Below are 24331 nucleotides of genomic sequence, written 5' to 3'. Positions count from 1 at the left end.
CATAGTATATGTACATCTATCTATCTATCTATCTATCTATCCATATATATCTATATATACATACATATATATATGTATAGTGTGTATATATGTGTATATATGTATATATATGTGTGTATATATGTGTATATATGTATATATATGTGTATATATATATATATATAATATATATATATAAAACTAGTTACACAAACATTTGGGATTTGAATTAATAGACCCCAGGCTCCTTAATCCCATGGCAACAATCAGCCTTAAGGATCTTATAACCTGTCATTACAGATATAGGAAAAAGAAAAAGTAGTTAAATAATGGAAGATGTTAGGTAGGAAGTAAGGTTTTCATTTTAACAATATTCCTTAATCCTTTTTCCTTTAGCTATTTCAAAGGACAAGTCAGGTTTGGATACTTTCAGGTGGTGTAAAAAAATAAAAGAAATATTTAGGAGAAAAGACCCGTTAGTGCAGATAAGGGAGCTGATGTTACTGCTGCTGCTATTGTTCCTGTTGAAATCTAATTCTAATGCCTGAAGGGAAAAAAAAAAAAAAAAGGAAAAAAACCCCCGAGACACTCACACCAGGAGCAAGAAAAGATTAGCAAAGAAAAGATGCATCCTCTGTCTTTTGTGGGACAGATTGTCCCTGGCAGTTATGCTTGTAGAGAAGCAGAGAGAGCCTGTGATCTGATCAGCTTCTCCAGCACTGATTGGGGCTACTGGAACTTTGCTTTTAGCTTCATTTCCAGCAGCAAACACAGCCGTGCTGCAAAGAGATAGCGAAGTCTTGCCTGGCTGACCCTGCCTTCTTTGTTCTAATAGAAGAAGAAAATAGAGGAGGAGAATAGAAAACATAAGTAGATCTGTGAGGAGTACAAATTACTGAAGCCTTGTTTTCTACAGATGTGTGTCCAGTGGCTGACTGGATTTCCTGCCTGGGAAGATCACAGTGGAAATTCTTGTCCCCTTATCTTGGGGCTTTGAGCAGCCTGGTGTAGTGGGTAGCTTCCCTGCCCATGGCAGGGGGATGGAATAAGATTTAAAGTCCTTTCCAACCCAAACCATTCTGTGACCTATTGTTGGAACCCAGGACATTCTTCTGGGTGCCCTGGATGGCTCAAGCCCCTGGCAGGGGGCTCAGAGGCCTTGTCATAGAGTAAAAGACACCTGTGCCTTCAATTTTAACCCATGGAAACAATTACCAACTTTATGTGAAGATTTACAAGCCACAAGAGTTTAAATAGAATGATAGTGAATTTATCACAGGGTGAAAAAGTAGAAATTAGGGTTTTTAGAATGGGAGTTCAGAAGCCAAGATGGAGGGATTTGGGCATGCCTTGTCCTTCTTCTTTCTTCTTCTTAGTCTCCATCTTTTGCCGTGATGGTGCCACTTCTGGATTGGTTTAGAGTAGAGACAGACTGTCTAAGATAGGTGATAGGTATTGGAAAATTATTCTAAATAAAGTGCATGTAGTTTTTAGTATAAAAAGCTAACATCACCCCAAGGGCAGGGACTGTGCCACAACCCGACCTGCTGGACAGATCTCAGCAGGTCAGAGAAAGAATGCAATAGATAAGAAAAGATAAACAACCTTGAAAACCACAGCTGAGGAATCCTGACTCCTGCTTTGATCTCAGGGCTGTGAAAAAGAGACATTCCAACACCTTGGGGTCATCTCAACCACAGAGACTCCGAGAGCCTGCCATTTCTAGGGGCATTAATGTGCTTGTATTTCTCCTTGCCCCTGCCCCAGCTGCCCATCCTCAGCACACTCGTGAGGATCCAGTTGTCTTTGAGCTTTGCACTGTCAGTTCTGCTCAAGACAGAGCTGCAGGCTGAGGAGCTGTGTGTGAGGTGAAGGGATGAGAAAGACAGCGGGATCACATGAGCCTTGTTTCCATAGTAAATGAGGCTGAGAAGGTGGAGGAAGAAAGAGGAGCCATATGGCAAGTGGTGATGGCAGGAACCAGAGCTCTCTTCTGAGGGTGGCTTCAGGGTTTAGTCATGTGTTGGAGCCAGAGATATAATTTCTCTCAATCAGCCAAGATGCTTTAGAGGATCACATGGAGTTGCAAGAGCATCAGGGATCCAGGAAAGATAAGATTTGTTGTTATGGTAAACACTGTTCTTCTTCATGCCCTTCTATCCAATGTCACAATAGTTGTTCATGTTCCCTTTTAGATTATTTATTTGTTCATTCATTTTATTTGACAAAATACCCAAAATCTGATGGCTCACATTGTTTTTCAGGCCATTTTTTCCCTTCAGCTAGGCCAGGTTTCTTCCACCCAGTCTGGCAGGAGCCTCTGTTGGGGGCTCCCCAGACCCCACCACATCTCTTGGAGCTGGCAGTTCCCATCTGATCTGTAATTCCTGACTCTTCTACATCCAACCTCAGCATCAGCTCAGACCATGGGGCATGTGGAGCTGGTGCCAATTAATAGGAAAAGAGGAAATGACAGGAACTGATGCACAGCAAGTTCTACCTAAGTATGAGGAAAAACTTCTTTGCTGTGAGTACTGGAAGAGATTTTCCAGAGAGGATATGGAGTCTCCCTTAATGCCTTGGGTTTTTAGCTTTGATATTTTTCAGGTTCTCTGCTGCCTGGTATGTAACTCTGAAACCTCATATTAGGTGTTAGCAGGTTCTCTCCACAGGGTAGTTGGACAAAACAATCCCCTTCCAGCTGGAGAATCAAGGACAGCCTTTACCCAAAGAACACAAACAATGCAAAGAGAAGGGGGCAAGGCAAGGTGTGGTATTTACTGGGTCCCCAGGATGAAGAAAGAATTGAGAATCTGACTCCATGTTCTTAAAAGGGCAAATTTATTACTTTATGATATATTATATTAAAGAATGCTATACTAAAAGTATACTAAGTTTAGAGAAAGGATACAGATGGAAGGCTTAACAAGATACTAATGAAAAACTCGTGACTGACTCCCCACAGCCTTGACACAGCTGGCTTTGATTGGTCATTAATTTAAAAAAATTCACATGAAACCAATCAAACAATGACCAGTTGGTAAACAATGTCCAAACCACACTCCAAAACACAGGATAAGCAAATCAGATAATTATTGTTTTCATTTTTCTCTGAGGCTTCTCAGCTTCCCAGGAGAAGAATCCTGGGCAAAGGGATTTTTCAGAAAATATGACAGTGACACCAGGGGGCTGAGACTTCATGACCTGGAGCTGCAATTGGACAATTGAGCCCAATGTGCAGATGAACCAAAACTGATAAAAATGTAAAAACTCCTGACCAGGATCCAGCTTAAATTCCACCTGGGCTCAGCCCTGGCCAGGCTCTTGTGCTGCCCAAGGTGTGTCCTTTTAAGGCCTTGCAGTAAATACCTGTTTTGTCCATTTAGCTCTGTCTAGTCTCTGTTCCAGATCAGCCTCTCAAGGCATCACCCTCACTGGAGACATTCCAGACCCATCTGGACCCAGCCCTGTGCTCTGAGCAGGGAATTTGGCCCAAGTGACCCACTGAGGTCCCTTCCAAGCTGAACCATTCTGGGATTCTGCAATCCTGGGCTGGAAGAATTCAGTGGCAGATGCCCTACATCTTCCCCACGTGCTTGGAAGGCCATCAGCTCGGGAGGTGTGCTTTTGGTAGGACAGGCAATGTCCCCAGCAGCGGTGACACCGCCACCGCGGGTCCTGCACGTGATGCTCGTGCCAGGAACTGTGCCACCGCCTCTGGATGGCTGATTGAATGCAACTTGTTTGCCTCTGCCTGTCTCCTTCCCTCGTGCTCTGAATGATTCACTGTCAGAGTGAGGATGAAAGAAAGCAGAGCACAAAGGCACCTTTGTCTGCATCCCTGCTCTCCACGGAGCGGGGACCCATCTCTGCGCTCCAGCCCTGAGGATGCTGCTCTGGGGGGCTGCTGGAAATTAGGGGCACTTCTGCACCTTGTGTTGGGTCAAACGCAAGCTGTCCTTGCCCCTTGGGCTGTGCTCAGCCCCTGGGCTGCAGGGCAGAGAGGGAGGGTGAGGTTGTCCTTTGCCAAAGTGGCAAAGAGTGAATTAACGCAGCAGGTGACGTTTCGTTGCTTTTAAGTGATTGTCAAACATAATGGCAGTTACCTGCCTGTTTTCTTGAGGGATTTGTACTGAACAAGGGGAAGAGCTGCTAACAGGATCCCAGGGTTGAGGAGAGATTTGAGAGGAAGGATCAGAAGAATTAAATATGTGACATGTAGCGAGGAAAGATGATAATGAATGGGTATATCTGCCTGTGCTGCTCAGTGCCAGCCACTTGAATGAATTTATTTAGGGAACAGAAGCAAAATAGCTGAATTGCTGTGGTTCTCCATCCAGAAACATCCTTTTTTTCCCTCAAAAATGTCAGTTAGTTTAAGGAAAACCTTCTTTCTGGTCGCATGGGGCTGAATTGTTCCCATAGGCACATTTTTGGGGTGATCCAATAGCCATTCAAATCTATGGAAACCCTTTCTTGGATCAAGATTTTAAATCCAGCTGTTTGAGGAGGAAGGGATGTGATAGAGCTCTGTATATTTTGGAGGCTGTAAATGCTGAGGTGAGAGGAAGGGGTTATTTCATGTAGCACAGAGAGATCTATTTAAGCACAGAGTTGCACTATAATAGGAATTTTTATATGAGCCATAAGAGTGTCAGATGGCTCAGATAATAATAATATCACATAAAATAAAGTAATTGTATTGTATAAAGGTTGTCAGTTTATTTGCAACACATCTAGTCATAAAGCTGATCATTTTCTGTTAAATTAAAGTTGCACAACTTGCCTCTGAGCAAGAAATAAAGGCCTGGTGCTCTTTATTCCATTTTTGTAATTTGGCTTGCTCTGTTTATTGGATTTTTAAAGTCATTAGGTGAAAGACAGAGGGCCAGACGTCGACTCACTCAAATCCAGTCCATTTCAAGTGAAAAAGTGAAGTCAGCCTTGGAATATTGCTTTTAAAAAAGCACTTGGATGATGGAGAGTGTCTCTAGGAAGACAAAATGAGCATCAGGACTCGGCAGGGTTAAACCAGGCAGGACAGGGCAGCAGGAGGATGTTGCATTGAGTGCACTCAGGGGCATGGACTGGAACCTAATGGGGCTCTTACCTTGCCTGGAAACCACTTGTAGCAGAAAACTCTCTGTTGCAGAAAAGCACAGGGTAGGAAAAATTAGGATGGAAGTTCAGGTTTTTATGAAGAGTGCCAAAGTGGTTCCAATTCTGTATTCTCAGCAGCAAGTCTTGTACATCTTCCATCACAGGGCATCAGTTTGGTGGCCTGCATTAAGTGGCACAGCAAATAGCACTCATATTTTATTTACTCTCTGGAATGGGACATATATAATTGTCAAAACTCATCATAAAACCCCTTTTTTTTGGTCCTTGATAAATGAGTTTAAAACTCCAACCCTTCAGATCAGCGAGTAAGGAAGATGAAGTAGTAAAGCAGAGAAGATACTTATTGCCAAATGGATTAGGAATTTGAGAACTCCCTCTATATAGGCTATAAGTCCCAAATCAGATTTGATAAATCAAGTGATATTAGAAGAAATCTTCAGGGCTCAGTAGACTTAAATATTGCAAGGAACTATTACTGTCATATCCATCTCAACACACAACACTGCTGTATATTAAATGGCAATGGATCAGCCTCCCTCTGCTTCTTAAATATTCCTAAGACAATAGATCAGTAACTTAATTAAATAATATAAAAAAAGCAGTCCACGTGGAGCTGCATGAAGGACGATTTCTGGCTATTAATTTATTTGCACATTACTTCTGAGCAGCACAATATGCTTCCCCTCCATGGGGGCAGTACAGCCAAAGCTGGATATACCAGAGACATAGCTCAGATCTCTCAGACTTGAATGTGATTTTCAGTTTTTTATTAAACTTATTCCAGCTAGCAGTGAAAGCAGGGTTAGAGAGTGGTCTCAACCTCTCACAGGTTTGGACAGCACAGTCAGGGAATTTACACTAGACCTTTAATCCCTTTCTGCTCCAGAAGGGATTAACTGGACAACTGGACATTCCAGCTCTGTCCAGAGTCATGGTCAACATCTCGCTGGGAATGCAGCTCCTTTTGCTGGTGGAGAGTCACTTCAGGTCCAGGTCAGTTCAAGAGTGACACAGGTGCTGTGTAAGGAGCCCCTGGGTGTGTGAAATGCTGTACTTAAAGGACAAACCCTGGGAAAATGACTCAGTTAAGGTACCAAGGTGCTGCTCCAGCACACTCAGAGTTTACAACACACAGCCTATTGTATTTGTGGGGTGCCCTGATGAAGGAAGGAATGATGAATCTGACTCCATGTTCTCAGAAGGGTAATTTATTATTTTATTATACTATATTATATTAAACAATACTATATTATACTAAAGAATACAGAAAGGACACTGACTGAATGCTAAAAAGACAATAATGAAAACTCCTGACTCTCTCCAGAGTCCTGACATAGCTTGGCTGTGATTGACCAAAGAGTGAAAACAACTCCCAGCAGAATGCAATGGAACAATCACCTGTGGGTGAACAATCTCCAAACACATTCCACATGTGAGCACAGCACGGGAGAAGCAAATGAGCTAAGAATTGTTTTCCTTTTCTCTGATGCTTCTCAGCTTCCCAGGAGAAAAACCCTGGGTGAAGGGATTTTTCAGAGAATGTGAATGCCACAACAGCTCCAGTTTAACATGCTCTGGATGAGACTTAGAAGCAGTAAGGAAGGCACCTTTGTTCTCACCTGGTTTAGTGTCTGATGCTTCTTGGAAATAAACCAAGTGGCATAAATCTGCTGTGCTTTGTGCCAGCCTGTCGCCTCCAGGGCTGGAGGCAGATCAGGGGAACAAAGGGTCCCTCCAAGGGATCCACCTGTGGCAGGACATCCCTCCTAGCACAGCAGAGCTCACCTGCTCTGTCCATCAGCTGGTGCTGCTCAGGACATTCTCTCCTCACATGAACTGATGAGATAACCCAGGCCACCTCACTGGCCTCACTAGTAAATCCTCACTGGCTAGGGAGTTATTTCTCTCTCTGGTGCCAGGGGTGGAATTCCCATAAACAACTAGCCCTGAGAACAAGACATGGGGAAATAAGCTGGAATTCCTGACTGAGAGACACTATAAAAACTACACAAACTTTCATGAAGACAGAAGCCTCCTACACACACCCAGGAATCATGTAGGAATTCTCCTGTGCAGTTTGGGCACAAATTCTGTGGATACTTCCCTGGGAATTGAGTGAAAGAATCCTATGTGTACTCCATCAGTTTGGTGGTAAATTACATTGAATCCTAGTCTATACTATTTCTTCACTTGCTGTAATATAGATATCTTTATTTTCTGTAATTTCTCAACTGTATTTTATCTACTGGTAGTTATTTTTGTTTTATCCTGTGCAGTGAATAGTCTGTTCAAAGTCTTATGTCTGTTAAATTTGTCTAATCAATAAATAATTCATTTTGCAACAGACCTAATCAGCCATTATTAAGAACTTGTGAATGAGAACAATCTGGGACACAGGCTGCCTCAAACAGAGCTACTGCCAGAAATCTGAGTCAAGTCCTGCCCAAGCTTTTATCTCCATTTTTAACACCACATCCATGTCTCTGCACTCCTCCTGCCCTCAGCTCCCACATGCCCTCATACCTGGGGAGCTCCTGGAGAGCCCAGGAATGTCATTCAGCTGCTGGGGGTGGCACAAGCCAGCACAGAGACAGAGCTGGGGCCGAGCACATCTGATGGGTTCCTCTTCCACAGAAGCATTTGCAAAAGGTAGATGTTCCTTCCCAGCCACCAGGCTTCTTCCAGAAGTTTTTGAATCAAATGCAAAAGTCTTTTAGAGCAAGCAAAGGGTAATTTTGAGGACATTAATGAAGTTTGTAGAATAGTTACTCAGCACAGTTCTCTGCAGGTGTGCCTTGGTTTCAAAAGACAGGTGTCTGCTAAGGAAGGCAGGAGCCTCCCCTGAAATGGAAAATGCAAACCCCCTCCCTCTGAATTGCTATAAATTTTAAATTAAGGGGCTCTCAGGCAAAAAATATGGGAGCAGGATTAGCAGTTTTTTAATAGGGAAGAAAATAAAAGGATAAAATAAACAATGCAGTGCACTAGAAAAACACTGCCAGAGTCAGAACCCAGCCTGACACCCTGTGGGTCAGGCTGTTGGCAGCAGTCCCATTGGAATTGTGGCTCAGCCCTGCTGCAGTGTCAGGGCTGGTTCTGCTGGAGCAGGGATCCTGGAGAAAGGTGCAGTCTCTTCCTCTGAAGATGCAGTGGGAGAGGCAGCTGCTGTTCCTCTGGGGAATCCAGTGGAGAAGCTGTGCTGGTGTTCCAGAACCTCCAGATTATATCCAGGTAGGAATGCTTGGCTCCTCCCTCTGGGCTCACATCTCCCAATGGGATGCTGTAGTTCTTATCAGCCATGCAGGGACATTCAATAGCTGTTATCAGCAGGTGTCTCCCTGGAGGGAGGAGTGGCTGTGGACGAGATAAGGCAAACTGCCCACTGAACAGAAGACAACTGCCATACAGATGGCAAATAGAATACAATTTGCTCGGCAATCCAGGACAAGTTGTCCACATTTCTTGGCAGGCAGTTTGGTGCTCTAAATTTCAGCTGGGGTACCCACAGTGTGCTGAAGATGTGGCTGTTAACACCATTCAATTGTCTGTGTCTTCACAGCCATTTCACATTTTGCTTTAACTGGGGTCTGACAGCTCCAGTCCTGCTAACTCCTGTACAGATATCAAAATAACAGTACTTATCCCCGATAAACTGAGGATTATTTCACATCCACTTTTTTTTTTTTTTTTCCTTCCAGCCTCCCGTGAAGTGTAAAAGTGGCTGCTAGGTAGTCAGCTCAAAAAAAGAGAGGTAAAAGCACTTTCATTGACTTACTCTATAACCTGCCTTAAAAGGCTGGGTTGAATTCCACAGACAGAATATTTCTCCCTAGTAATTATGGTCATTTTTCATTATTATCACAACCAGGATCCATTTAATAGAAGATATTCTCTTTAGTAATTCCTTTTTATGCTATTTGCCAGTGCATGTGCATTGCCAGCACCTATTTTTGCATGTCCAGGTTATGGAATGAGAAGCAGAGATTGGCCAGGTGCAAAATAGGTGTGTGTGCAAAAAGGTGAATTACTCAGATTTGGAAAGGAACCCTCAATAAAATCATCTGAGACAGGGAGATGGTGGTGTGATGTCCTATATAATTGAGCAGTAGGGCTGGAAAGGCTTGTCAGAGGACTTGGATGAGGTTCCAGAGGAAGGGAATTCTGTCCAATTGGACAGGCACCCTTGGCTCTGAAAATCAGGCCTGGACATGTACAAATGTGTAGATTTGATGAGCCTATTTAAAGGGAAACTAATTAGAAATATAGACAATCCACCTTTCTTAAATGGAGTTATTGTAGTCTCTGATCCATAAATCTGACATTTATACACATTTATATGCTATTGCTTAATGAATACCTGATTAAGGAATACAGCTGCCAAGTGAATAAATTTGTTGTTAATCAAATGATCCCATAAAGACAGATCATCAGACCTATTAGAATATATTCATTTGGCAGATAAATCTGCTTGCTGCAGCCTGTTAGTGCAATGTGTAATGCAAATCAAATTGTTCTTTAGAGCTAAACCTTCATCTTTGCCAGAATAAAAAAGACTTTGCATGGAGCAGATGAGATGAAATCCTATATTTTTATGGAGGGTGTGAAAGCCCTTGGCATTATGTCTTGTATTGAAAGTAAATTTCACCCTAATTGAACACTAAAGACTGAGGAATGCTTAAGTCTGTGCACTGAAGATTTTACTGTGGTATATAATTGCCTCCCTCTTTTGTTGCTGTATCTAATTCAGCAGTATAAATTACCAGCTTAATTTTTGTCTTATTGTGTGATGTACTTATACTATTATTTTGTACTACCAAGAATTAGCAACTGGCATTTGTGTTTATAGATCCTTTCATCCAGGGAAAATCTAATAACAACATTGGTCTAAATATTACATTAAAGGGCTGAAGCATGTTGGAGATGAAAAGATAGCCTGAGGTAACTGTGAAATGGCCACAGTGTTTACAGGGATGTGTCAAAACACTACAGTGACTCTCAGCAGCTTTGCAATGCTGGTACATTTTTGAATGCAGATTTGAAGGGCTGTTTGCAGGCTGGATTTCATGCTGAACCATGAGAAGTGTATTTATGTTTCAGATATGAAAGGAAGGCAGACACAGGGCCTCTAGTCCGTGCTGGGAACTGCCCACCCTCCTCCAGCAGGCACTGATTCCATCAGAGTCAGCTCGAGGAGCTCAGTCTGTGAATTCTCCTCATGAGGAACCTGCTGATGCCTTTCCTCCAGCCCCTTGCCAAGGCTGGGCAATATTTTGAAGGGAAATGATGCACCTGCGCACAGCTGAAGTGTTCAGGGCAGGTTTATATCCAGCACAAGCCTTTTTACCCTGATCAACATGCAAAACTCCTGGCTGCCTTACACAAAACATTAAATCAGGTACTTGCTCCCTTTTTCCACTTCCAGCCAAGTTTTACTGCCCCAGCTACTTCTCCTCTTCAGCCTACTTTTCACCTGAGGAACATTGGCTCATGATAATAAATATAATAGTTCACGTTCAGTTGAAATTATTCCTACTAGGTTTATTAGTATCTGTGAAGGAATAAAGGACGTGAGCAAAAAGTTCAAGAAGAAGGGGAAAACTTTTGAGAGGTTCTTGTCTGGAACTACTTGGTCCAGACTGTAGATAGGAAGAAGTAATTTCCCCATATTGTTTTGCTTCCTCTGGCTGTGGAGAACTTGCTGGGAAAGTGGAAAAGGCTTGGAGAAGAGCAGGAGGAGGCTGGGCTGCAGTTTCCACCCAGGCCACCACCAAAGGAGCTGGGCTGAGGCAAGAGAAGACAGTGTGTCCAGGGTGTCACTATGTTATTTTCTGAAAAATCCCTTTGCCAAGATTTTTCTCCTGAGAAGCTGAGAAGCCTCAGAAAAAAAAATGTCAACAATAATTATCTGATTGCTTGGAATGTAGTTTAAAAGTTGCTTACCAACAGGTGCATCTTTGATTAGTTCCATGTGAATTGTTTTTAATTAACGACCAATCCTAGTCCAGCTGTGTCAGACTCTCTGGTCAGTCACAGGTTTTTATTATTCATTCTTGTTAAGCTTTCTGATGTCTCCTTTCACTTTCTTTAGTATAGTTTTAGTATATCATATAATACAATACAATAGCATATCATATTTTTAAGAACTTAGAGTTAATTCTTATCTCTCACCTTGTCCTAGAAACCTTCACAACACCGCAACACCAGGGAAAGGCTGTCCTCATCCTGGAGATAACTCCAGAGCAGAGGAAAGGAAAGCACCACGGCTGCCCCTTGTTTGCTGATCTGCTCCTGGCACAGAACAGTTTCCCACTCTATCTACTGTGCAAGATTGAATGTCAAAATCTAATCTAGTGCCTTATTAATTGCATTTATCATGTACTTTGACCATCTCACATGAAACTTACCCATTAATTTGTCTCTGATGGCTTTACTTGCTCATAAGAAACCTTGGAGCTGCTTCAAAAAATGTTTTTCAAGACAGATATTCTGGACAATTTCTCCTTAAAACCCAATTAAATCTCCTCAGCCTGCTCCAAGCATTGCCAATGTAAGTGTATGGAATGCAGCTCAATCTGCTTGTTTGTGCTGGGAATGTTCTCCTGGGCATGGACTGGCCAGTGGGCAAATACAACCAGTCAGGAATGCAGAGCTTGAGCCAAATAATCCAAAAAATGCAACAGAGAAAATTAAGACTCAAGTGGATTGGAGATTTGTCTTTATTTGCATTGTTATTCTTGCTTACAGGTGTGTACAGATGTGTGCACACTGCAGAGCTCAGAGCTGCTCCTGGTGGTTTCCTGCTTTTTTATGGATGCTCTATCCCTGGCAGTGCCCAAGGCCAGGCTGGACAGGGCTTGGACCACCCTGGGACAGTGGAAGATGTCCCTGCCCATGGCTGGGGGTGGCACTGGATGAGTGGTATCAGATGAGCTTTTAGATTCCTTCCAAGCCAAATCATTCCCCATTTCCATAATTCTATGATTTCTCATTCTACTCCCAAGCAAACTCCATGTCCCTAACTAAGCAGCTTTCCAGGATGATTAATGGGCCAGATGAAGGCCTCAGATATTCCCTTTTTTCCTAACATACAGTGTATTATTCTTTCCTCTAGTATCAGTTCAGAAGGAGTCTTGATGTTTTTTATTCTGGAATTTGTACAGAGCCTTCTCTTCACTGTGAGAAGTTTCAGCTGAGATTTTTGCACTCATCAGCATTTCTCAGGTTTGTCTTGAATAACTGAAATGTTGCTGAGAACAACAAATATTGGTTTTGACAGTCCCAGAAGTTTTGCACACAGTGGAATCCAAGCTTATGTCTCACTTGTGTCAAAAGGTCATTTAAAATTATTTTTTAAAATGTTTTTTGAAGTTGACAAAACAAACTGAGCACACAGAGGCTCAGCAGTAAGAAATTTGGAAATCTATATTGAGAAGCAACAAATGTGTATAACCCTAGAAAAAAACCAAGGATTCACCTGAAAGTAGTGAGATACAATGGGATAAGGGGACAAGTGTGATTTTTTTTTCTTTTTTATTTTGCAGGTTGCATATCAGGAGGGAGAAACTGGCAAAAATCCCTATTCAATTCAGAACAGACAGCAGAGGAAAGATTAAGCAGTGATTTTAAGCATGCTCTCTGAAGAATCAGGTCGTGCATATGCTTAGGGTATGCACAGCTCTGTGATCCCACATCACTCCCATCCATCTCCCTTCCTGTTTGTTCCCTTCCTTTGTGTCATCCTGAGCTAAATGGCAGGAAATCTGTGAAAATGTCTGTCTGCCTTGCATTTATATAGCAACCAATGCAAAGGATTTCAATAGTGACAAGTTTCTGAATAGTGCTGTAATAGAAGCTCAGCCCTCCTTCTCCCTGTCCCAGAGTCAATATGCATAGAGATGAGTGCTCCAGCTCTTCACCAATGCACACACACTCTGAGATGTCTGATACTCCAATTTTCAGTTTCATTTCAGTGCTTGTTAGAGGTTCCTTTGTGCTGAGCAGGGCTACTGTATTTGTTGGGAAATGTCCTGATGAAGGTAGGAATGATGCATCTGACTCCATGTTCTTAGAAGGCTTATATTATAGTATATTACATTATATTACATTACATTACATTATATCACATTACATTACATTATATTATATTATCTAAACGAAACTAAACAATACAGAAAGGATACTTACTGAATGCTAAAAAGATAATAATGAAAACTCCTGACTCTCTCCAGAGTCCGGACACAGCTTGGCCCTTTCACTCTTTGGCCAATCCCGACACTGACTGGCCAAAGAGTGAAAACAACTCCCAGTAGAATGCAATGGAACAATCACCTGTGGGTGAACAATCTCCAAACACATTGCACATGTGAGCACAACACAGGAGAAGCAAATGAGCTAAGAATTGTTTTCCTTTTCTCTGATGCTTCTCGGCTTCCCAGGAGAAGAATCCTGGGTGAAGGGATTTTTCCAGACAATGTGGATGCCACACAGGGCAGATCAGGAGCTGGGCAGGGATTTGCAGCAGCTGGTGCAGGTTCTGGCTGGTGCCCTGTGTCATTTAGTCAAGCTCCTCATTGCTGTCCCCATCCATCCCACCCCAAGGGCAGAGCAGTACTGTCCCTTGCTGTCTCCCATAGACAAGAAGGTTTTTTGGAAAATCCTCTCAAACTGCACCAGCAGCAAGCTAGAGGGGATGATTGAATCCACAGTCATGGTAATCGTAGATTTAGCCAAGTGACTGGAATTAATGCACCATCTGAACAGCCCTGTGAGGTCTGCCTTGATGTTCCTCATTTCAAATGAATCTCTCCAGACCTGAAGGCTGTTTGGGAACAGCTGATGGTGCCCATAATGAGGATTCCAATCTTCAAGTCTCCAAACTGAAATTAGACATATGTCCTGACATGTTGACATTAATTTGAGCTGTTATAGCTATAATGGGTTTATTTGACTGGCATTTTTAATAGAATTTCAAGGGAGACAGGCTTTGCTTCATGAGTCAGGTTGGGGAAAGGCCACAAGCAGCCATAATTTCAAAGGTTAATTTGAAAATGCTTTTCTCAACAGGACTTTTCTGAATTGCAAGGTTACTTGAAAATGTGGTGTCATAATAGCTGGCGCTATGGCTGCAAAAAACAGGCTGGGGGATTTCCAGTGGGAATTTCCAGTTTTCAATCCCATCTTGACTCAAAGTGAAAGGCAATAATAAGTAAATGCAATAGAGTAAAAGTGATAGATTCTATTTCCTGTATACAATATTGAGGTACAGACCACAAACCCAGCACCAAACTTCAGGTTTCTACTAAGAAAACTTGTAATGACTGGAATGAACTGGCTGAGTGCGTTAACCCCACACAGGGGGGCTCAGTGCCTGGTTTATGTGATTTTTTTTAAACCCAGGAAGTAGCTGGGTGGGGCTCTGAGCATCCAGGAGGTGCCCGTGGCAGGGGGTTGGATGTGCATGATCTCTAAGGTCACTTCCAACCCAAAGTGTGACTCTGTGGTGGTTATCTGGGGTGGTTGTCACCTCTGTGAGGTGACAGGCCATGGTGACCCTTGTGCCCTGCAGGCAGCAGGGCTGGTGGCTCATTAGAGATGATGATGATGATGATGATGATGATGATGATGATGATGATGATGATGAGGGGCTTTTGGCGGCCATGGAGGAGGGCAGAGGTGTGTGTACCCCCATGGGGACAGCCACCCTGTGGGCACCTCAGTCCTACAGCTCCATCACAACCCACCTCAGCTTCCCCAGGGCAATCACTTCCAAACACCAGCTGCTGTTGGCAAAACTGCAGGTGAGAGGCAAATTCAGCCATGAACAGGGCTGAGTTCAAGCTCTGTGTTTGATTAGAGGTGAGATGGAGACACTTTCTGGACTGTGATGCTCTGGGGCTGGCAAATAATTGGTCACTTGAGACGCAGCGTTTTAATGATTTAATGTGCAGCACCAGGGGAGGAGAAGAAGACCCATCAGGGAGAGAGAACCCTTGTCCTGACAGTTTCCTTTGGGTAGAACCATTTTGCCTCCTCCACAAACCCCCTTCCCACTGCAGGGATCCCCAAAGTGATGGTGAGCCCATCTGCTGCCCCACACCCCACAGAATGTTCCACAATGAGCCACAGTTAAGCCCAAACTATTTAGTTTATTAGATACCATTGAAATCTCACAGTATTTCCAGGGCCATTCTGTGGAGGGGCTGTCTGCCACCATTAAAAGAAACTCAATTTAGGAGAATGCTGGTTTTGAAGGGTAAAATGTCACTGATGGCAGATTTTTTAACTCAGTGCAATTTAGCAGATATTCGATACTTTTATTTCCTTCTGCTGACTTTATACAGTGGAACAGGAGGCAATTTGCAGAGATTAAACAATATTCTGCTCACAAATTAAAATCAATAACTTATTTATAGGGCTGCTGATGCTCCCAGAACAAAACAGGCCTGCCAAGAGGCTGTGAAAGTCCTGAATCAAATGTCATGTATCTCCAGCCCATCTACACACTTGGCTGTCTGTGACTGCAGATATAACACAGCCCACCCAGCCATTCCATCACTTGATAATCACACTACATAAATAAATATCATTCCTGAACCAAGCAGTGCTGGTGGCTGCTTTCAGATCTATACACAGCCTGGTTATTTCTCCCATATATCATTGATAAATTTAATATTATTCAGTGGGATTTTTCAGGAATCCATTTCTTTTCATGAAAGGGGGTTGGCCAGATGCTACACTGGGTTTTAAATTTGTGTGGATGCTCAAAAGAGCAAATCACACCGTGATAAAGGGAGCATGACAGAAGATCGAAGCTCTATAATTATTTTATTCCTATTCCTTTCAGCAAACCACATTCATGTGACTTGACACTGACTTAAGTCTCTAATTCATTATTTTGCATGTATTTCTGATGACCATTCCTCATCCTTGGGGTGTTTTGGCTCAGAGTGATCTTTGTTGTGTCACTGGCACTTCTGGGAGTCCTCACCACAAATCTGCTGGGGCTCTGGTCCCTGAAGGCAAATCATTACATCAGAATTGTTGGGGACAATTTTGTCTCTAAGCTGTGACAGGAATACCTTGGAAAGGGGAGCTGTGTCTTCAGAGAAGCTGTTTCAAATAAGAACCATATATTCAAGTGATGCTTTAGAAGGGCTTGATGAGATTTTTATACCTGCAAAAAGCTCATATTCCTTAGAAGAAAGAAATCTGTGCTTTTATTGGCCTGAAGAAGTGATGAGTGCTTGAGCATGCAGGCTGTTCTGGGATATAAAAGTCCAAGATTTTAAACTTTTTCTCTCTCTATCAGTCTGGAACCCCATAACCAACACTTTCTGTGAGTTTTAGCTGAAGTAGATAAATATCCAGGTTCTTGTGCATCAATATTTTATTGCTTTATCTCTGAATATATGGGATCTTTAGGTTCACATGTCTGTTCTGAGACTGGTAAAATAGAGTAATTTTCCCATCCTGTTATCTTCAGAGCCCTGCAGGTTTCTGCCCTGTCCTTTCCTCCCCTGTCTTGGAGCACTGGGCAGCCCTGGCACCATCTCCTTTAGCAGCAGCAGGGCAGGGATGCAGAAATCTCCCTTCTCCTGCTGAGAAAATCAAGGCAAAGGGAATGGGAGGGGAGATGGAAATAGATGCGACACAAATTGTCATTTTGCAAAATGACTTTTTCCACGAGCACTGCTCTGAATGCACAGTGACACTGTACAGATGATTCTTGGCCTGTTAAATAACAGTTTTCCCCATATTTATTGCTCTCGAGCTGTGCCTGACAGCTTTATTGCATGCAGGCTGGCACATTATGAAAAGAAAAGTAAATAGGTCTGTGCAATCATGGCTGCAGTATTCCTGTTTAAGGGGAAAACAACTCTTTGGTTTTACATGTTTGAAAAGAGGAGACAGCTCTCCCTCAGTGTTTTATGGCAGCTCCCCCTCTCGCCTCCCCCTTCTACCTTAAACAGTCTGGGTTTGTTTTGCTTGTATAATTAGGCAACAGCAGCTGATTGGCTTGGAATGCATGGCATTATATCATCCTGAGCTGCCTCAATTGATGGACAAGAGAGGCAACAGTCTGTTTATTTGCAAAGGCTCCAAACGGGCCTGCCTGAGCCATGCACACAAGGAAGTGCATTAGTGCAGCTTTTTTAGAATTCCTTGAGAGCAGATATACTGCTAAGGCACTTGAACTCTATTATGATGTCAAGCTTCTGCTATTTTCTATTATCCTTAGAAAGAAAGCAGAAGAAATCCCCTATATGGTTTCATGAAAGAGAATCTATCATTTGAGAATAATTGTGCCCACGGCCCTTAATGTACTGTCGAACCTATACAAATTAAAAGAACCATTATCAAAGTCAGTGCAGTATTTATACACTCAGCCATCTCTTTGCTAAATAATTGCAATAATGGTGCACAGCAGCAGTGCTGAAAATGTGTTTTACTGACTTATTTCCTTCCTGCAAGAAAAGATACAGCTATCTTCTTCTATCAGCCAAGATTTGGATTTAATGGCTTGCCCTCTTTCCTCCCAGCCTTCTCTGTCTGGTCAGTTAAGAGCTGCAACTCTTATTTCCTATATATCCCACCCTATTTTTGCCCTCAATTGCTTGCCATTATCTCCTGCTGGGAACATTTTCTGCATAAAGTTGCTTGGTACAGCTGGCAGTATGAGGCACCCCAAGGATGGCTGTACGTGAGGATGCTAAAAAACCCAGGGAGGAAATATCCCACAGAGCCAGGAGTTTTTTCACTGATTTAATTGAGACTTTGAGACTTCACTGGTTGCCTGTAAAGCTGTGCTTGTTACTTCAACCATACCCTTTCCAGCAAAGTAGTTTAAATTTTCTGCAGCAACTCCTGTGGAATTAGAGTTGAATAATTCCATGAGAGCTGATTCAGATGAGAAATTAGAAAGAAATTCTTCTCTGTGAGGGTGCTGAGGCCCTGTCACAGGGTGCCCAGAGAAGCTGGGGCTGCTCCTGGATCCCTGGAAGTGTCCAAGGCCAGGTTGGACCTGGTCTAGTGGACAGGGCTTGGAACTGGGTGATTTTTAAAGTCTCTTCCAACCCAAACCATTCTGTACTTCTGTGACTCTGTGATATTTGCACAACAAGACATAATCTAATGTACCCATGCCTTTGTTCACAGCCAGATCAATTTGCCATGCTTGAAATCATTATCATACTTTTATCATGCTTGAAAATATTTCCTTCTTTTTGAAGTGGAAAAGCAAAATGGAGTTTTCTTGGTGCCTAAGCACTACCACAGATGTTTCAGTGACCCTGCAGCCCTGTCTTCAGTCCCTCTGTGGTTTGGTGACAGTGAAGTGAGGGTGGCTCAGGAGGGGCAGCTCAGGCTCTCATGGTGAGGATCCCCTGGTTGTCACAGACATCTTTTCATGAAAATCCTTTCCTTGGGATTTTTCCTCCTGAGAAGATGAGAGGCCCCAGGAACAAAATGTAAGTATTGATTATCTGCTGCCCTGGAATGCAACAGGTGCATCTGTGATTGGTCACATGTGGTTGTTTGTAATTAATGGCCAATCACAGTGAGCTGGCTTGGACTCTCTGTCCAAGACACAAACCTTTGTTATGATTCTTTCCATTCTATTCTTAGCCAGCCTTCTGATGAAACCTTTTCTTCTATTATTTTAGTGTAGTTTTAATGTAATATATATCATAAAATAATAAATCAGCCTTCTGAAACATGGAGTCAGATCCTCATCTCTTCCTTCAACACGAGACCCCTGTGAACACGGTCACACCTGGTGCCTGGCAGGATCTGAACTCCAGGTGCTTCAGCCTCAGTTGAGCTGCTTGGGGGGATGCATTTCCTCACTCTAACTCCTTGTTTTCATGTATGATTTAGGAACTAATGGGAGCTTGTCCCACTGGGTGAGGTAGTCAAAGGTCTTGAAAGGTTGAGTGTAGGGAGGGATCAGTGCTGGACAGAAGGATCACAGGAACTTGTTTGCTTAAGCGCCTCTCCTGAAAACAGGAGTCTCAGAATCTCTGCTGCTCAGAATGATCTTGAGATGTGTTAGAAAGTTTCTTTTCCCAGCCCAGCAGTTGAAGAAGGAGTCAGAGCTCTTCTGTTTTCATTCTTAATGTTGTTTATTGTTTCTTATCTATAAAATTCTTTCTTCGACTTGCTGAGGCCTCTCTGGCAGGTCACACAGATACTCTGCCCACCCTCAGGGTGGTGTTATCTTTTTATACTAAAAACTACATGTACATTATTTACCATAACTTCCCAATACCTATCACCTATGTTAGACAGTGAGCTTCTACCTCAAACCAATCTAAAAGTGCCAGCAGCACCCAGAACATGGAGGCTAGGAAGGAGAAGGAAGAAGGACAAGGCACACCCAATTCCTCCGTCTTGGGACCCTGAGCCCCCATTCTAAAACCCTCAAAAACATTTTTTTTCACCCCATGGCAAACTATTACTCTACCTAAACTCTCTTGACTTGTAATTCTTCATATATAGGTGGCAATTGTTTTTCCATGGGTCAAGATCAAGGGCACAGGGGTCTTGGGCTCTGTGCCAGGGCCTCTGAGCCCCCTGGCAGGGTCTCGAGTCCTCCAGGGCAGCCAGAGGAATTTCCTGTATTCCAACACAGGAGAACTGAAAACTTCTGAAAACTCCTCAAAACTTCTTTCCTCCCTTTCATTCTCCTTGCTCTTCTATCTTTGTGCAGCCACCCAGGAGCTGAAATGAGGCAAGGAATGAAATGTGTATTTGAATGAAAATTTCTGTAGCCACTGAAGTGCCACGGGTCAGTGTGGTTCCCACCTTCAAAGGCTGCTCAGGTCTCTATTAAAAAGCAGTTTATTTTTCCCTCAGAAGATACTTTTAGCTCCAAATGAGGCAGCAGAACCATGCAGGCTGTGCTGGGAAGGGGCTGCAGGGCTCTGCTGGCTGCTGTGTCTCGGAGCAGGGACAGAGCTCTGATGGACAGAGATGTGCAGGAAGATTAAATTTCCCTGGGAGAAGCTGTGCCTGGCCTGGCTGGGGCTCTCAGGCTCATTTTCATAAATAGCAGATTTATTGTGACATTACAGTGAGTATTTTTCTCTTGCCTGAGATGGGGGAATGAACCAAGGAGCAGCACTTGGCTAAACAGGTTCTTTCCACTCAGCTGTGTAAAAGGTGCCTGCCTTTTACACTTGTAAATATGAGAGAGAAAATGGTGTCATCAGCTTGTAATAAAGTATTCCAGTCTCAGATTGCCATCTGTCAATGATATTTTAGCTCATTTTCTTTCAGGGAAGAAAGGGAGCTTGTTTTCTTTAATCTCCTGATAAAATTCCAGTTATTTACAGCATTGAATTTTCCTAAAAAAAAAGATTATGCTGCAGCCAAGGGAATTATTTGACCAAATAGGTTTTTGTGCCTTTGTTTCACTGCATTAGTTTATTTCAAAGGAGGAAAGAAAGGCTTAGCTGGTGCTTTGTGGAGGCTGCTAAAAGTTTCTTACTTGCCAGCTCTTCTGTCTCTGCAAAAAAAAAAAACAAAAACCCAACAAACCCATGATACAGAATTATCAACCTCACACCCTTTAGAAGTTATAAAACCCAGACAACCCAGGACTGATTTTTTTAAAAAGTTAATTTTTACACCATATTTCCATGCTTTTATTTGCTCTCTGCTTTGAGCCTCAGCTCATTGAAGATGCTCTATCATTGGGATGCCATGAGGATGGAAACCTTCTGAGGGAAAACAGAGCTTTGCTGTCACCTCCAAGAACAGAGACTCCAAATAAACCCCTGAGCAGGTACCAGCAATGGTCCTAGCTTTGGGAGAGATGCCAGAACAGGAGTGGAGAAAGGAAAAGCAATTATGGGGAAGAAGAGGGATCCTATTTTGCCTTCTGATGGTCAGGGATGCCTCAGCAAGGGACAAGGGGGGTGTGAGTAAATAAAACAATGTGGAATGGGCACATTCCTGTCCATCATCTCCAAGCCCTGCTCAAGGAGGGTGATCCTCACCCCACACACACAACTTGCATTGAGCCAGCTGAGGCAGGAGCAGGAATTCAGCATTTTAATTAAACTCCAGGGACTCTGGTGAGATCAAATCCCATCTCCTGGAAGGAGGCAGGGAATGCACCTGGGGGCAGCCACGTGCAGCTACTGATGTGCAGATCTGAAAACTGGGAAACAGTTCCCACTGGAATTACTCTTTCCTAAATATTGCAAATTCCATTTACTAAAGCAGCTGGTGCTGGAAAGAACCTAAAGAATTGGCTCTAAAGCCCATTATTCTTTTCACTACCAGCTAATGAATTTTCCCTCTGCCCTTCTACATCAGTTTTCTTTTAGCAAGAGACTTTTTTTTCATATTACTTTCAGCTATCTCTGGTGTTGGAGCTTTGATATCTCGTTAGTACAATCTGTAAATACGACTCTGCAGACATTGCTCAAGGGCACACTTTGACCCTGAGCACTCCAGCAGCTCCTGCTTTAGAAAATCCATCTACAAAGAGCTGCTCAAAGCTGGGGCTGAGGGCTGCAGCAAAGAGTTAAATGTGAGAAGTGGAATGTGATGGTGGCCAAGTTTATCCCTGTCACACACAGTTGTTTTGGCATAAAAATACTCTATTATGTCAAAGTGTTGCCAACTCTTGCAGTTTTAATACGGTTCACACGTTATATTTGTTTGGGCTTTTTCCCTTAAAGTCCTGGTTCCTGGAGTTCTGCCAGCACAAGAAATTCAGCTTTTTTTCCCCCCTAAAAGTAAGTTTCTACTTCATGGTGAAGAACAAAGCCTTGAAAAGATGATTTAAATTCATTTCAACGACTCAGAAAAGCAGAAGATAAATAACTGAACACGTATTATTTTTCTGAAAGATAATACCTCATGTTTTTGTGAGGGCTGACTTTTAAATACTGGTGGTTGGCAGCACTGTTGTTATAATTTATGACTAAGTTTGCTTTTTTTTGGTTTTGTTGTTGCAATCAGTCATATCTGTGTCTACATACTATATACATTCCAAAATAAATGCATGTAGCTCCCATGTTTGTGCTTCAGAAAGGGGTTTCTGTTTTATATAGTTCATGGAATAATTAACATTGGAAAAGATCAATCACATCCAAACTTTGGCCATCCAAGACCATCACATCCAAACTTTGGCCAAGTTCTATGGTGTTCGCTGAAGGATATTGTGAAGTGCCACATCTGCTTGTTTTGTGAACAATTTCAGGGATTGTGACTCCACCACTTCCCTGGGCAGCTTGTTCCAAATTTTCACCACTTTTTCACTGAAGAAATTTGTTCCTAACATCCAACTTGAGTCTCCCCTGATGCAAATTGAGGCTGTTTCCTCTTCTCTTATCACTTGGGAGAAAAGAGAAATCCCCCATCTGGCTCCAACCTCCCTTCAGGTGGTTGTATGTCACACACATGTTTTATGAAAAATCCTTTCTTTAGGATTTTTGCTCTTGAGAAGCTGAGAGACTTCAAAACAAAATGTAAACAATGGTTAGTGGATCTTTGACTGGCCTATGTTGGTTGTTTCTAATTAATGGCCAATCACAGTCAGCTGGCTTGGACTCTCTGTCCAAGCCACAAACCTTTGTTATCATTCTTTGCTATTCTGTTCTTAGCTAGCCTTCTGATGAAATCCTTTCTTCTATTCTTTATGTATAGTTTTAATATAATATATATCATAAAATAATAAATCAAGCCTTGTGAAACATGGAGTCAGATCCTCGTCTCTTTCCTCATTTAAAACCCCTGTGAACACCGTCACAATTGTAGAGGGTGATAAGGACCCCCGGAGCCTCCTTTTCTCCAGGGTAAACAACCCCAATTCCCTCAACTGCTCCTCATAGCTCTTGTGCTCCATAAAATATCCAGATATATCCCAATATTCAGTCTAGATACAATGTGAATTTCAGGAAGAGGAAAAACCAGCACAACAGAGGTGCATTTTTAATTTGAGAGTGGTGTCTCTGTAATTGTGTGGAAAAGATGAGAGACCCAGCAAACATCTTCCTTCTCCCCACATCAAGCTGATCTATTTCACACTTGCCAAGGGGGGTTTTTTGACCCACCTTATAATAATTTAAAGATTTACTTCATTTGGAGTTGGGGATGTGCTTGTGCAGAAGGGATGCCACCTCTGGCATGACACCAAGGGCTGATGAGTAGCTCTGGAAAAGCAGGCAGAGCTCCTCAGTCTGTCACTATAGGACCTGAGACAACACAATGTGAACACACAGCTCTCTCAAGGTAAAAAGAGAATTTTTAATTTCTGACTCCAACATTTATAGATTTCCAAGAGTGACAGTGGATTGGAGGGTGACAGTGCCACCTCTCCAATGACACTGGACAAACCAACAGTCCATCAAATTTCTCCTCCTCCATAAAAGAATGCAAAACAATGAGTTATTTACAGAAAGTGTGTGAGAAAATTTGTTACAAGAATGTAAACATCAGAAGGCTTAGAAAATCTTAAAAAATCAGGGTGACATCAGTCCCAACATCTACCTCCAGGACTGGGTATTTTTACACTTTTTAACGATTAAATAACCTTGTAAAGTCAGGTTTTGTGCTGAAGGAGGTGCCTCCATCATAAAACCTAAATCTTGACATCCTCTGTTCCAGGCCAGGTTGGGGCTTGGAGCAGCCTGGTCTAGTGGAAGGTTCCCTGCTCATGGCAGAGGGTTGGAATGAGAGGAACTTTAAGATCCTTTCCCACCCAAACCAGTCTTGGATTCTGAGATTATAGGGTTGCAACATCCTTAAGTGCCCCAATCCACAGCAGCCATTCCAGGGGGATGGTGCTGAGGGGTCTCTGCTTTGGGAAACCCTCCCTGCTCAGGCTCCACTCCTGGTGCCGTCCTGGCTAAAAAGGCACCCAGATAAGAGAGCTGGTAGAAGAAAAATAGGATTCAGTCTTGGCTTTCCTTTTCTCAGCTTCTCCTTCATTCAGCCCTTTGTTCTTCCCTCCTCCCCATAAAAAATCCCAAACAAACCCATATGTATCATAGACATATTTATTTACTGATGCTACTGCAAAGCAGGACATTCCATAATAAAACATATTTCAGAAAGTAGCATTCTGAGGAGGATGTTTAACACAGAGTCTCTTCCCTGCTGAAAATACAGGATTTCCTGTGTGAGTGAATCTCTTGCTCAGTACAACACTTTATAAGGGGCTTGACTTCAGCAAAGCCTTGGCATTGCAGCAAAAATCTACTCAGGAATCTGAATTTTG

The sequence above is a fragment of the Zonotrichia leucophrys genome, chromosome 20 (assembly GCF_028769735.1).
Source record: "Zonotrichia leucophrys gambelii isolate GWCS_2022_RI chromosome 20, RI_Zleu_2.0, whole genome shotgun sequence".
Lineage (NCBI taxonomy): Eukaryota > Metazoa > Chordata > Aves > Passeriformes > Passerellidae > Zonotrichia > Zonotrichia leucophrys.
This window is presented reverse-complemented; position numbering follows the sequence as displayed.